General features: G+C 37.9%; 1 pseudogene; it reads left to right on the top strand.

Annotated features, from left to right (window-relative positions):
• The first annotated feature begins 1,615 nt into the window (after positions 1 to 1,615).
• On the top strand, positions 1,616 to 1,966 carry LOC105077140 (mitochondrial import inner membrane translocase subunit TIM16 pseudogene; annotated as a pseudogene).
• Positions 1,967 to 15,926: the final 13,960 nt, after the last annotated feature.

Raw genomic sequence — 15,926 nt, 5'->3', positions numbered from 1 at the left:
ACACCTGAAAGCAACTACAAAAGCTCTCTAGTTCTTGGGAAGGGAACTCTATAAGATAGTAGGAAAAAAACGTTTTCTTGATTTATACCCTCTCAGGTCCAGTTCTTTCAATAAATTTATTTACATACATTTACATAACTTTAATAATTCTGATTCAAAAGACAAAACAATTGAAACAGTATCCCCCCAAAAGATTATTATACCTAGTAATATAAAGAAGCTACATTGTTTGCAAATATTTTCTCCCATTCCATAGGTTGTCTTTTTGTTTTGTTTATGGTTTTCTTTGCTAGTAAAAACCTTTTAAGTTTAATTAGGTCCCATTTGTTTATTTTTGTTTTTATTTCTATTACTCTAGGAGATGGATCCAGAAAAATATTGCTGTGATTTATGTCAAAGAATGTTCTGCCTGGATTGTTCTCTAGGAGTTTTATAGTACCCAGTCTTACACTTAGGTCTTTAATCTGTTTTGAGTTTTTGTATATGGTGTCAGAGAATGTTCTAATTTCATTTTTTTTTTTTTGCATTTTTTGTAGCTGTCCAATTTTCCCAGCACCACTTATTGAAGACTGTCTTTTCTCCATTGTATATTCTTGCCTCCTTTGTAATAGATTAATTGACCATAAGTTTGTGGGTTTATTTCTGGACTATCTACCCTATTCCATTGATCTATGTGTCTGTTTTCATGCCAGTACCATACTGTTTTGATGACTGTAGCTTTATATTATAGTCTGAAACCAGGGAGCATGATTCCTTCATCTCCATTCTTCTTTCTCAAGATTGCTTTGGCTATTCAAGAGATTAATTTCCAAAATACACAAACAGTTCATGCAGCTTGATATCAAAAAAAAAAAAAAAAACCTAATCCAAAAATGGGTAGAAGATCTAAATAGACATTCCTCCAAAGAAGACATACAGATGGCTAACAAGCACATAAAAAATGCTCAATATCATTAATTATTAGAGAAGTGCAAATCAAAACTACAATGAAATATCACCTCACATCTATCCAAATGGCCTTCAAAAAGTCTACAGATAATAATGCTAGAGAGGGTGTAGGAGAAAAGGGAACCCTCCTACACTGTTGGTGTGCATGTACATTGGTGCAGCCACTATGGAGGACAGTATGGAGGTTCCTTGAAAAACTTAAAATAGAGTTACTATATGATCCAGCAATTCCACTCCTGGGCATATACCTGGAGAAAGCTCCAATTTCAAAAGATACTTGCACTCCAATATTCACAGCAGCACTATTTATAATAGCTAAAACATGGAAACAACCTAAATGCCCATCACAAATGACTGGATAAAGAAGATGTGGTATGTGTGTGTGTGTATAGATAGATAGATAGATATAGATGTAGATAATGGAATATTACTCAGCCATAAAAAGGAATGAAATAATGCCATTTGCAGCAACACGGTTGGACCTAGAGATTATCATACTAAGTGAAGTAAGTCAGACAGAGAAAGACAAATATCATGATATCACTTATACGTAAAATCTAAAAGCAAAATGGGCAGCCTCCCTTGACCTCTGACCTGCCGGCAGCCCTCCAGCCAGAGCTGTGAGGCCAGGAAGCCAGAGTCCGGCCCCCGAGGCAGAGTGGCCGCCATGGTCAAGTACCTGGCCCAGATCATTGTGATGGGCATGCAAGTGGTGGGTAGAGCCTTCCCCTGGACCCTGCAGCAGGAGTTTGCAGCTAGCTGGGCAGCAGCTGACACCCGGGGTCACACAGGACACCAGTCTGCCACTGCCTCCAACCTATCCAAGAGGCACAGCAGATTCTCAGCATCTCCAAGCTGAGCCCCGAGGAAATCCGGAAGAACTAGGAACACCTGTTCAAGGTGAACGATAAATCCGTGGGTGGCTCCTTCTACCTGCAGTCAAAAGTGGTCTGAGTGAAGGAGCCCCTTGATCCAGGCCCAGGAGGACAGAGAGAAAGAGCAGACGCCCAAAACATGACCACCTGGCTCCTCCCACCCCACCCGACCTGCTGCCTCTAATTTGTAGCTCTGTAATAAATGTCTTTTCCACAATAAATAAATAATTTTAAAAAATTTTTAAATGCTGCAAATGAATTTGTTTACAAAACAGAAACAGACTCAAAGACAGAGAAAACAAACTTATGATTACCAAAGGGGAAAGGTAGTGAGGGATAAATTAGAAGTTTGGGATTAACATATATAAAATAGATGACCAACAAGGGCCTACTGCATAGCACAGGGAACTATATTCAATATCTTTTAATAACCTATAATGGAAAAGAATCTGAAAGAGAATAAATTAATATATATATTATATGTATATAAAACTGAATCACTTTGCAGCACACCTGAAACACTGTAAATCAACTATACTTCAAGAATATTAAAAAATTAAATTATACAAACTTATTTATAGTTATATAAATAATATAAACTTAATTCATATTAAAATAAAAGTACCCAATACTCAAAAAAAGAAACTACATTCTCCTCAAAACATTTAAGATATATATACTAAAACTTTAATTGATAGTAATATCTCACACGTTATTTTTCTCTTTCTCAGGTAAACAGTTGAGCTTCCCTCTTCCCTTTTCCCAGATTCTCCCATTTTTAACATACTTCTTCTAATTAGTTTAATGAGGGTAAAGAAAAAAAAGGACAAATAATAAAGATAGGAGTTTGTAAGTTTAGAAAATTAGTACAATTTCTAAATTCACAGGGGATAGGAGTTATAATAACTTGGTTATAGAGACATTCTCATACAACAGTGAATTCATCTGATTTTCTATGCAGCACTATATCCCATGCCTTGCTGGGAGGACATATGGCCTGAGAACAGAAGGTTTATATGCCATATACACATAGGGACTTAGACTATATCATTTTCAACAATGCAGCTTCATGAAATCAGCCCTCACCAAGCTCCTTTCTCAACACGGCTTCATATTCTTGCTGCAATCAGCAAATGTTTTACCATTCGGATATAAAATTCTCCACTAAGAAATCCTAAATCATTTGCAAATTGCTTCCATAACTAGACCCTAAATTGGGCCTTCAATTTTTTTTTCCTCTCCATAAAATTGAGTTTTCAAAAATGAGTATAGTTTATTTTCTTTCCTAATGACTACTTCCAAAATCTCTGCATGCAGGCTATTTTAGTTCAGCTGAAACAGGTGGCTGGAGCCAGAAAAATTGGGGCCTAGGTCTCCTGCCCCTTGAAACCTGTCTCCTCCCTGGAAGCAGCTGCCCTGCTAAGAGTAAACCAGGAACTCTCTCCACTAAGAATACAATTCATCAGTGACTGACTTTTGATAAATGCATGCAAAATCTAGAGTACACAATTAAAATTAGACAAAAACTGGACAACACAGTAAATCAATTTTTGTGAACTGTGTGTGATCCTAACTACAAATTATTCCAGAAATATATAAATGAATGAAGAAATCAGAGATGACTTCATATAAATTTTCTGATACTCTTAGTTACACTTTCCACATCACAAATTATTACAAAACTTAGTGCCTAAAATAACTATTTTATTTGGGGCAGTATTTTGTGGATCAGGGATGTAGGAAGGGCTTGGCTGGGCAGTTCTCAATTGAGGTCTCTTAGGAGATGGCAGTGAGATGTGGGCTGGGGCCCGAGTCAACTGAAGGCTCTACCGGACTGGCCATCTGAGACGTCTTCCTTACCGGGCCGGCAGTTGAAGCTGACTGCTGCTGGGCACTGAGCCAGGGCTGGCCAGAGTGCCAGCACACAGCCGCTCCCACAAGGCAGTCTCAGGGCTAGACTTCCTCACAGCTACCTCCGTGGAGTGAGCATCCCAAGAAAAACTGGAGGAACTTCATGGCTCTTTTTTAAACAAGCTTCAGAAGTAACCCAGCATTGCTTCCATTGCAATCTGTTGCTTCCAAGCTAGCTACTACAGATAGCCCAGATTCCATAGGAGAGGATATAGATCCCACCTCCCCATGGGAAAAATGTCAAAGAATTTGAGGACATGTCTAAAACTGCCACATTTCAATCCATCTATTATAATGAAACAATCCCTCTCTCTCCCTGTACAGTAACTGCCCACCATGCAAAAGAAAACTCCTGCAATTACATTACCCTTGAAAAATCCTTGCTGAAATGTAAGGCATTTGAAAATACAAGATTGAATTATTCAGTGTAAGGCAAACAGTTTTGGTTCTGGTTTGATTTGGGGGAGGCAGGGAGTGAGGGGAGTCCACAGATACATTGGCTAATTTTCACCTGGATGATCTAAATGGAATTTAAACATTTTTTAATGGGTTTGACACTTTCACTGAAACTGAGCCATTTCTATGAATAACTCAACAAATGAATTTGGTTCTAAGACATGGCTTAATTAGCATTTTGACACCACCCATTCAAACAAATTTTCCAAAAAGAGCTCCATTCTATTAACTATAAAATAATGAACTGCTGGGCTCCTGATAATATAAAGGTCAATTAAGAGCTTCTCTACCCCTTACGCAACGCACAAGGTACTTGGCTGTCATTGTTTTTCCACTGCTCTGAAGTTATCTTGCTTTGCATTATCTTTTTCCCAGGCAGACCAGAAGCTCTTAGTAAGAGGAATTCACCATCTTTCCAACGGAACTTCTAATTTAAGGGTTGAGGCATTTCTAAAACTCACTTTCCATCCACAAGGAATCTCATACTCCATCCTTCCTGTCCCACTTGCCTGTATATGGTTCACATCTAATAGGTTGTAAATGTCTTTGTTCACTTGTCTCTCTCTCCTATTAAACCATAAACTTTCTCAGTGACAGGAATGGAGCTTTAGTCATCCTTCCATCCCCCACAGTTAGAACATAGAAGATGCTTAACAAACATTTGATGATTTTATTCTTTCTTTTTCTTGTAAAGGAACTGTTTCTGAAGTCTTAAAAAATGTATAAGTACATACTGCTTAGTTAAAGGAATGTTGATTACCAGGAGTTTTCAAACCTTCCAGTACTGTTTTGGTAACCCAAATCAGTGGTTCTCAATCTAAAGATTGAGGCACATTGAAGATCTCTAAAAAGTCTAAGTCCTAACCCCAGAAATAGCAATATAATTGGTCTGTAATGGGACTCAGGCATCCATAGCTTTTAAAACACCTTTTATTTTAAAATAAATTTAAACTTACATAGAAGTTGCAAATTGGAACTGCCTCCCCTAATGTTAGCATCTTACAAAACTGTAGTATACTTATCAAAACTAAGGAATGAACGTTGGTACAAAACTCTTAACCAAACTACAAGGTGATTCAGATTTTACCAGTTTTGCAGGAATGTCCTTTTTTTTGTTCCAGTATCACAATCCAGGATCCCACATTGCATTTAGCTGTCCTATCTCCTCAGTCTCCCCATTTTGTGATGGTTCCCATCCTTCCCTTGTCTTTCATGACCTTAACATTTTTTAAGAGTACTGGTCAGTTGATTTGTAGAATGTTCCTCAATTGGGAGCATTTTTAAAATGATTATTAGATTAAGGTTTTTCATTTTTGCCAGAATACTACAGAAGTGGTCTGCCCTTCTCAGTGCCTAATATTAGTAGGTATGTTATGTTAAATATATCTCATTTCTGCTGATGTTGATGTTGTAAAATGATACAGCCACTTTGGAAAACAATTTGTCAGATTCTTAATTTAAACATCTACTTATCATATGATCCAATCATAGATATTTATACAAGAAAAATGAAAGCCTATACCTATATAAAAACTTGTACATGAATGTTCATAGTAGCTTTATTTGTAATAGCTCCTATTCAGATGTCCATCAAGAAATGAGCTGATAAGCAAATTTTGGTTTTTCCATACAGTGGAATACTACTTAGCAATAAAAAAGAACCACTGATACATGCAACCTCTCTCTGGTAGAATAAGCCAGACCAAACAGTATATATTGTATGATTCCATTTCCACAGAATTATAGAAAATGCAGACTAATCTGCAGTAACAAAAGGCAGATTGGTGGTTGCCTGGGAATGTCAGAGAAGGGCAGAAGGAACAGTTTACAAAGGGGCATGAGGAAAACATATGGATGTGTCCTTTATCTTAATTGTGGTGATGGTTTCACTAGTATATACATATGTCAAAACTTATTGTATATTAATCATATCTAATAAAGAGGTTTTTAAAAAGAAAGACTTTACAGGAAAACAAAACTACAGTCCCATACCCCTCATGAACATAGCTGAAACAAGAACCATAAACCTGATTCCAAGTTCCCTCACTCAGAAATTTGAATTTAATTGGGAAGTGATATGACTGGGATATCAAGATTTTTTAAAAGTTCCTTATATGATTTTAAATACAACAAAATTTAAGAACAACCATTCTATTCCATGACCCTAGGCTGCACCCCCAGCCCTGGAAAATCACTTAAACTAATGCCCAGGGAACCACATTGGAAAAATATGAGTGGGCAATGTAAATCCATCATCACTTCCAGAAAACAGCCAGAAGTACCTAACATTGATGGCTAATCAGTAGTATCACCTTAGTGAAGTGAAGGATAACTTTATTAGAAAACGATCAAACAAACCCAGAGGTGGGATGCTGAGAGTTCAGTGCCAGTGCTAACAACTGAAACGCATGTAGCCATAGCTGCAGCATGTAAGGAGTGAGTAACTCAGAAAATGAAGCTTTCTGAAATGCCCTGATGAACAGGGAAAGGTGAAAGGTCCAAGATAAGCTTTAAAGAAAATCAGGGGAAAATGCAGAAGTTTTAGACAAGGGATCTGGAAGTAAAGGAAGTCAACAACTTGAATTATCCCTCTTAAAGGCACTCTCTGTCAGTAGGAGCTTATGTTTACTTTCATTTGGTGCCTTCTATATCTTTTCTATTGTATAGTATTTAATATGGTTTTAGTTTTTTATCTACTGTTTTATTGTTCCTTTCTTCAAAAAGATATCTGAAATTCTTTTCCTTCTTATCAGCCATGCAAATAGTTGTGCAGTTTTATGTTTTGGTTTACTGGTTTATGAATTTTAAGGATTTAGGGCTTCTTTTTGAACTCTTTTTACCATAAGAATGTTTACATTCCTTTTCCCCAACTAGTGCTTATTGAAGGATGTGGGGGAAAGAGTTCACTGTGCTCAATCCCCAGCTGTTTTCTTCCAGCCACTCTGATAAGGCCCAACAGAATTCCTTTAGGAACAAGAGACAGAAATTGTAGATTTCAGTCATCTGTCCCTCTCTAATGCTGACTAACATTTGTCCCGAATTCCATTGGAACACTTCATAGATAATGATAAATCTGCATGATTCTAACTGAATACTTGGCAACCTCACTATTTTTTACAGTTAAGAACCCAAGAGGGAGGCAAAAACAATTCCAGATCATGTTTGACTTTCAACCGAAATGCAAAAACTAAGGGTGCCAAAATCTCTAAGTTTTGTATGGATCTTTCTTGACTTATGAAGGGGTTATATCCTGATAAAATCATCTAAACTGAAAATATTGTTAAGTCAAAAATGCATTTAATACATCTAATTAACTGAACATCATAGCTTAGCCTAACCTACCTTAAATGTGCTCAGAACACTTATAATAATTAGCCTCCAGTTGGGCAAAATCATCGAATACAAAGTCTATTTTATAATAAAGTGTTAGATATCTCATGTAACTTATCGAATGCTGAACTGAAAGTAAAAAACAGAATGGTTCTATGGGTACAGAACGGTTGTAAGTGTATAGATTGTTTACTGTCATGATCATGCAGCTGACTGGGAGCTACGGCTCACTGCCCCGCCCAGTGTCACAAGAGAGTATCTACTGCATCTCACTAGTCCAGGAAAAAGTCAAAATTCAAAGTATGGCTTCTACTGAATGCAAATCATATTCACAGCACTGTAAAGTCAAACTACAGTAAGTCAGGGACCACCTGTATAAGGAAAAACTTTAACATCCTTTATTTACTCCAAATGGCAAAAGCGCAATTTTATTTTTTTAATTCTTTATAGCTGGGATACCCTTTAACTGGAGATGGTGCAGGACTCTTTTTCTGAGGAAATGAAATAAAAGAGCTCAGATCTACATTATTTTATACAGAAATATACCAGGTAACATTACAAATTAAGACATGGATCAAAGATGGCTCCTGAATGTTTGTACCATTAGGTGGTGCCAAAAAAAAAAAAAAAAAGGACTCTGGTTCTACATGGCCACATTATTAAGAAGAGAAAGTAGAACTTCCAGGCTCTCACTGATGTGTGGGGTGCAGCCTTGATGAATGAGATGAAATATATTAGAGTTTCTGGAGAGAATTTGGTGACCAGGAGAGAGAATGGAAGGTTTTACCACATGGATCTTGAACACAGTTTGCTAGACATGAGGGTCACGATAATGAGAACATGAGAAAAAAATTCACAAGGAATGGTGTGTGTCATTACTTACAAGCATGAGGACAACTCAAATACAGAGAATTGCAAAGGAGATTTGTGCAGCAGGCACAGTCATGGCCAAGGTCCCATATAGAGAGGATAACCCTATAATTTAATATCCAAACAGGACACTTTTGAGAGTAAGAAGGCACAATTAATAACTGCTCAGGAACAACAGGCATAATCAGGACTAGCCTGGGTGAATCAGGATATATAATTCCTTACAGAGAGCAGAGGGCAATGAGATTAGAAGGAAGAGGGCAATGGAAAGACCAGAATCTCTTGAGAAGATACTTAAATTTGATGTGACGTGTTACTGGAAATTACTACAAAAGAGGTCATGCAAAATGAAGAAAATGATATTTCTTGTGTGTGAATGCTGATTTCAGATGAAGATAGACTAAAGACAAGGAAACTGGCAAGGAGGTTGCTAAAGGCAGCAAGCTGGAAGCTCTGCAACTGTAGAATGAAAAGATGCCAACAGTGGATTTGGAAATATCTGAAAAAAATACAGGATGGACAGTAAATTGATTGTTGGCCAGTCAAGCAAACCAATACAGTGACATAACCAGCAATGTGGGGATGGGGAAAAAGTTCAAAAAAGAAACCTGGAGAAATGTCAACACAGATAAAGATGCTTGGGAAGTACATGCAAAAAATACACGCATGTAGATAGAATATAAGGCAGAGAATTAGAAGAGTCCAGGAAAGCGTGAACAAAAGGAGAAATAAAAGAAGTATGAGGGTGGTGAAACAAGCACAGAAACTTTGAAATCAAGAGCATCCAAGATGAAAAGGTGGTCAGAACAATGTCAAGACTGAAAAGGAAAAGAGAGTAGGTTTGGCTTGAGGGACATTATGGAGAGGTTTCATTGAACAACTGAAGCCAGAGATTAATTTTTGGTTAATGTGATTTTAAAAAATGAGAGCTATTGCAGTTCTTTGAGAAATACCTGCAATCTCTTCCATGTGATACAAGGAATCGATTGGAAATATAACTGAAAAATAGGGATTTTATAGAATTTTGGAGAAAATGCACGATGGCTGCTCTTCTGTTGCAGTTATTTATTGCTGTGTTCAACATGCAAATTACCTTATTTTATCTGTTCTGATACTCTCATTCTTGGTAATGTGGAGCCCTCCTTGCTGTACTGATTTATAATTTTGCACTCAATTTTGACTTCAGATTTCTATTAGTCAAGCTTCAGTTCAGTCAAACCCCACCCAAGCTAAAATATTTTAAACCATTACTCCTTTATGACTAGATTCACTTTTCCACTGTTGATATAATTCGAGGAAGTATTGAGTAGAGAGTAGTCACTCTTACTGAGATTATAGAGCTGGGAAAAAATGGAAATATCCTTGGGCAAGTTCTTCTAATGATCTAGAATCTTTTGAACTAGGTCTCTCAGTCACCTGTGAAATACAGGTGGGGGGAAAATTCCTCTTTTCCTAAATTTCTTGATACCTGAAGCTGTGTAGACTTGCTTTCTAATTAATTCTAAATTTTCTTGAAAATTAGGCATAGCACCTGAAATTTCTGTGTTCATAATGTTATCTGATGGGACACCTATTATATGCAGAATTTACTGATTGTCTTTTTGTCCTTAAATATAAATTGAATTGTATTCTGATTAATTGCCTTCTAAATGAACTGAATTTGAAGTAAAGAATTCTAACAACCCTTCTTGTTGGCTTAATTCTCATCTTTTTCTATATAAATGTGTTCTGATTCAGGGCCCTACTTGCCTCGAACTTTTGTATAAATCAGAAAAACACCTTTCCTACAACCTAAATGTTCACCAACAGATGAATAAAGAAAATGTAGCCTATTTATACAATAGAATACTACTCAGCCATAAAAAATAATAAAATAATGCCATTTGCAGCAACATGGATGGACCTGGAGATTGTCATTCTAAGTGAAGTAAGTCAGAAAGAGAAAGAAAAATACCATATGATATCATTTATATGTGGCATCTAAACATAAAAAAAGACAGAAATGAACTTATTTACAAAACATAAACAGATCACAGACATAGAAAACAAACTTATGGTTACCAGAGGGGAAAGGGGGTGGAAAGAGATAAATTGGGAGTTTGAGATTTGCAGATACTAACTACTACATATAAAATGAACAACAAGTTTATACTGTATAGCACAGGGAACTATATTCAATATCTTGAAGTAACCTATAATGAAGAAGAATATGAAAATGAATATATGTATGTGTATGTATGACCAAACATTATGCTGTACAACCACAAGTTGATACAACATTGTAAATTGACTATATGTCAGTTAAAATTAAAAAAAAAAAAAACAAAACCTCTTCCTGAACACTTTCCTTCAATCTGTTGGAACAATATCATAATAAATGTGAACATTTATAATGTCTTTGAGTTGAATGGTATCCCTAAAATTGTGTAGTACATAGCTTGTACAACCATACACAGCAGCCCTGGGAAGCTGTCCCTAGTGCCTGCCTCCCTCTGCTCCAGGGCACAGAGTCACCTAGATGAGGTAAGACGTGGACCTGAGGCCCAGAAGAATGAGACAATTCTTCCATAAAACCTCATAACATATGGTGATAAAAACCAAAGGGAGAGACCTAACTTCCTGGCACTTAGAACCGGGATAACCTGAATCTCTATCAGTAATCCTCCCAGAGCTTCCAACCTCCCACTCAGCAGTGATGCCCCAGCACGCCCCAGGAGGGATGACATCAACATCACCTCTGCTCAAGGCTGAGGCTCAGTTAGGGAAGCAGCCTTGTTCTGGTAAGGAATTTCATTTTCCGACAGTGTTTCTAAGAATGGTCTATACTTATACACACACAGAAGCTGGTGATACCTACCTACCTACCTACCCAGATTTTAAGACTCTCAAAAGGGATAACCTGTAAGAACATTTTGTTAACTATAAAGTGCTGTGGCCAGGTAAGTTGTTATAACCTTAAAACACAACGACATTTAACAAAAGGCAAAAAAGGCAAAACTGACTTACAATTAGTGGGAGGAGAGGTTTGGGTGGGGCTCACCCTAGGGCTTGCTCTAAGAAGACAGTGCCAGTGCCACCCTCTCTCTGCTCCTGTTACTGCAACAGGAAGACATAATCTCCCCAAATAACCTGACTGCTGGCTCCCCAAGTGAGATGCATCCCATCCAAACACGTACCCGGCTCCACGCAGCTACTCTGAAAAAAGAATACTTTAAATTTATGCAGCACCTTTCATCTAAGGATTTCAAAATATATTTCAGTCAATAATTAAGTCTTATAGCATCCAGTCAGCCTCCTAAATTTTAAAGAAGTTGCAGAACTTTAAGGCTAAAGATCAGTGCCTGGATGGAAATAAAATATCAATAAAGTTCATTCCTCTTCTCAGGTGCATTTGATCATCTCATTTTATCTTTTTTTTTTTCCCCCTTTGTGAAGTCATTATATATGAACTGGATTGGGAACTAAGAGCCTTGACACCGTGGACAAGTATTACAGACTGGAGCCCGTGCTCTGGCTTTGCAGCTACCTGGACATGTGGCCAAGGTGAACCATTTTACCTTCCTAGGCCTTAGTTTGTGCACACATAAAGGACTTGCGGCCACTGAGGTTAATGGTTAGAGCCTCCATAAGGAGGTAGATAGGAACTGATTCTGACTGAAAGGAAGATTAAATAGCAAACAGCTGCACTAAAATTCAAATGCATGTTCTCTGCAGAAGCCTTTCATCTTCTGTTCTGTATCTGGTCTTTGCCCCCAAACCTCTTAACCTGTCAATCTAATAGAAAGGAACAGTAATGAGACAGTGATGGATTGGTTCAAATGAATGAAGATGTAATCAGATCGCTGTTTTGAATATCAAACCCTTCACACAGAGTTACCAGATAATCTATCAACCTGATTTGATGACTACTAACATACCTGAGAGTCTGGTAGTACCGAGTTTTCCCTCAAGGCTACTTCTGGCTTTGTTAGATGCTCCTAACACTTAAAATTGCTACCCACTCAAGCAAACTGTCATGAGATATCTGAAAGCCTGCTGAATCTTCACAAATGTCCCTCATCCTTGGCTTCCCTTTGAAGTCAGGAGACAATAATGCTTGATTAGATTTATTTAAACTTCTCCCTGGGTCTTATCCTGTGTTGCTTTTGAAAGCCTCACATTGGATTTGTCCTGAAGAGGTAAAGGAATGAAGAAGGAAAAAAGGCTGAGAAAAGAAGTGGTTTATATGTATCCCTTCCTTCCAGAGACATGCTGCTGTTGCTATTAAAATACTGCTTTCACAGAATTATTTTCTAACCTAAGACTCCAAGCAGAAGCAGCCTGAAGGAATTCTTCAAATATTCAGTTCCTTTCAGCTATTAGGATGCCTCTTCTTTAGAAACCATAAGAGAGAATCAATGCTATTCTGAGGGCCCTCCTCCTATACAATTAGAATTATAATCCCAGGAAATTTTAAAGCAGTACTTGGACTTTTGTTTTAACTTTAAGCGCTGGCTATACCAGAAGATCAGTTCATGGCTGGGAGCTGACACTTAACCCCTGTGGGTCCCTCCACCTCCTTATCTGAAAGTTGATGGTGTAGAACCGAATGCCCTCTAAGATCTCCCTTTCCCCAAGAACCCAGGCACTTCAGAGGTCCGGGTGGGAGGGTGGTGGTTTAGAGTGCAGGCCCTTGGGTCAAACTGCTTAGTCTGGACTCTGGGCTCTGTCAATTCCTTGCTCTAATTTCTGTAATTTGTTCTTTATTCTCTCCCCAAACATGGCCCCCGTGTCCATCAAACTACTCAGATGCAAGTGTAGTGAATCCATCCCCAAATAGGTCTTCTCCCTTCCGGTCACCAGATTCTCTCCAAAAATCTCATCAAACCCCCTCCTCATTTAGTTCAACATCCCAGGGCTGCACCACATACAATCGAACAGGCAGGGTCTGAAATACTGAAAGACTTCTTATCAAATTGCCTACATGGAGTTGGACAGTATCTATTCATAAATTCAGGGTACTGTCAATAACCTGTGGATCACAGTGAAAGTTCAAGTTGGAAGTTCAATCAGCAAGAGATAAGAAATGGGACACTATTTAAAATCAAAATGAAGATGATCATTTATTTCACCCATTCCTTCATTGAAAAAAATAATCCTTATTTATTTTCTGACAATTTTCTGCTTGATCCTTGTGGTGAACAGACCTGAAGTGGCACTCTTGATTGCTGCCCTGTGGTGTCTACACCCTTGCGTGGTCCCCTTGCCCTTGAGTGGAGGTGGGACCTGTGACTAACGTCTTACCAATAGAATATAGCAAAGGTGACAAGGTTTATATGATTACATATATGTGATTACATTACATAAAATTGTAATGGCCTTCCTACTAAGAGTCTCTCTCTTCATTCCTGGAAGCAAGCAGCCATGTTTGGAAAGCCCACATGACAAAGGGCTGAGCCCTAACAGCCAGCAAAGAACTGAAAGCCTTCAATCCAACAGCCCACAAGGACTAAAATGCTGCTGATTATTACCTGAGCTTAGAATCGGATCCTCGCTTAGATAAGACCTCCAGCCCCAGCCAACAGTGATTACAGCCTTGTGAGATACTCAAGTGGAGGTTATCAGCTACACTGTACCTCAAATCTGGGTCCATAGAAACTGTGAGATAATAAATACGTGTTGTCTTTACCCACCATGTTTGTGTTGGGATAAGTAATACAATTCTCAGCTTAAACTTGAGTCCTGTCTGTTTCTTCCCTCTTAGTCAGCTCACGAGGATATAACAAAATGCCATAGACTGGGTGGCTTAAACAATAGACACTTACTTCCCACAGCTCTGGAGGCTGGGAAGTCCCAGATCAAGGTGTAGGGATATTCAGTTCTTGACGAGGGCCCTCTTCCTGGTGTGCGGACATGCATTTTTGCTGTATCCTCCGTGGCGGAGAGAAAAAGCCCTGGTGTCTATTCCTCTTCCTAGAAGGTCACTACCCCCATCATAGTGCGCCACCATCATGACATCATCTAAATCTAATTACCTCCACAAGGCTCTCCTCCTAATACCATCACATGGCGGGCAGGGGGGAGGGGGCGGTTAGGGTTTCAACATATGAATTTGGGGGGAATATAATCATTCAGTCCACAACACCTCTCTTCCTGTTTCTTCCTTTCATGCTTTAGCTCATTTTATTACCACTTTCTGAAATACCTTCCCTCTTTTCACTCAGATTCTTTCCATTTTTCCAGGCCAAATACAATTGGCTTTGACTTCTCTGGACTCTCATGGCACCAACTCTCATAGAACATCAGCATTTTAAAAGCTGAAATCTTATTCATTTTAAAATGTCACTACAGGTAGAATGGTGTTTGCTTTTTGAAACCTAAGTGATTAATAGAGTGCCTTTCATATAACAGAAACTCAAAATGGTTACTTCTAGGTTACCAAGGAAAATATTAGCGTTCCAATTTGTATTCATGAAAAGTACAGTGATGCATATTTTTAACAAAAACATTTAATTACTGTTAGAAATAAGTGTTAATAGCCCCTTAAATCAAACATATGTTTTAGGGACAATCTACAACTTGAAATCAGGTTTAATACTCCATTCATCAAAGATGTAAATATTCTTGTGGAAAGAACTCTTAACAAATGGGTGAATTAAAAATCGCTCTATAAATAACATTTTTTGTTTTGCTTATTATTTTTCCCTTTTGGAAATAAGTATTTGTTTCCAGAAGAGTACTCATTATAGATTCAAAAAGTTAAAATGTACACTTAAATTTCTGTCTTTAGAAATTATCTTTAGGAAAAAAGATAATTGCTTGCTTTAAAAATGGAGGATATTTTAAATAATTCATTCATATATACAAAAGATTCTTTAATATCTTAGTCTGTTAAAACTAACCCTCATTAAATTACTCATAGTAGTGAAAAAGAATAGTCAGACACTAAAATGTGGAAGTTTAAAATAACCCCAGGCACTGATGTTGTTTTCAGGGTTCACAGTGAGCTCAGACGGCCATTTGGCCTCTCTCCTTTGACCAGAGCTCTGAAACTACATGTGCTCCCACAGGGGTCTGTGGGAGGTGGGGTGACTCATCCAAGGATGCTCTTTTTCATATAAATATATTACAGCACTGCTGTGAGACTTAGACCAAATTGCCCTTGGGCAAGTCAGAAGAGTGGGAGCTTTGTCTGTATTTGTGGACTAAGAAACTACACAACGTTCATTCTAAAGAGGAGTTGAAACCAGATAAGGCCAAGGAAGGAGGAACTTTGAGTCCGATATGAAAAGAACTGTAGATAATCATTCATTTTTACTTTAAGGAAAGCCAAAATGAATTTGCCTTAGAAGAAAAAAAGGTTCACAATTTTCTGATGAGAAAAGAAGGGATAGTTTGCAATTCTAGTGTTTGACTCTATAGTTTCCCGACATTGTTTCTCTCTTTGCATTTTATCAGGCATACACAGTGTCAGACACAATAGAGGGAACAGACACGTGTGTGTCTATGTGTGAGTACAAACACACATATGTACACACATATATGTGCACAGGCATA

The sequence above is a fragment of the Camelus bactrianus genome, chromosome 8, assembly GCF_048773025.1.
Source record: "Camelus bactrianus isolate YW-2024 breed Bactrian camel chromosome 8, ASM4877302v1, whole genome shotgun sequence".
NCBI lineage: Eukaryota > Metazoa > Chordata > Mammalia > Artiodactyla > Camelidae > Camelus > Camelus bactrianus.
Note: the sequence above shows the minus strand (reverse complement) of the source record. Positions and strands in the feature narration are given on the sequence as shown.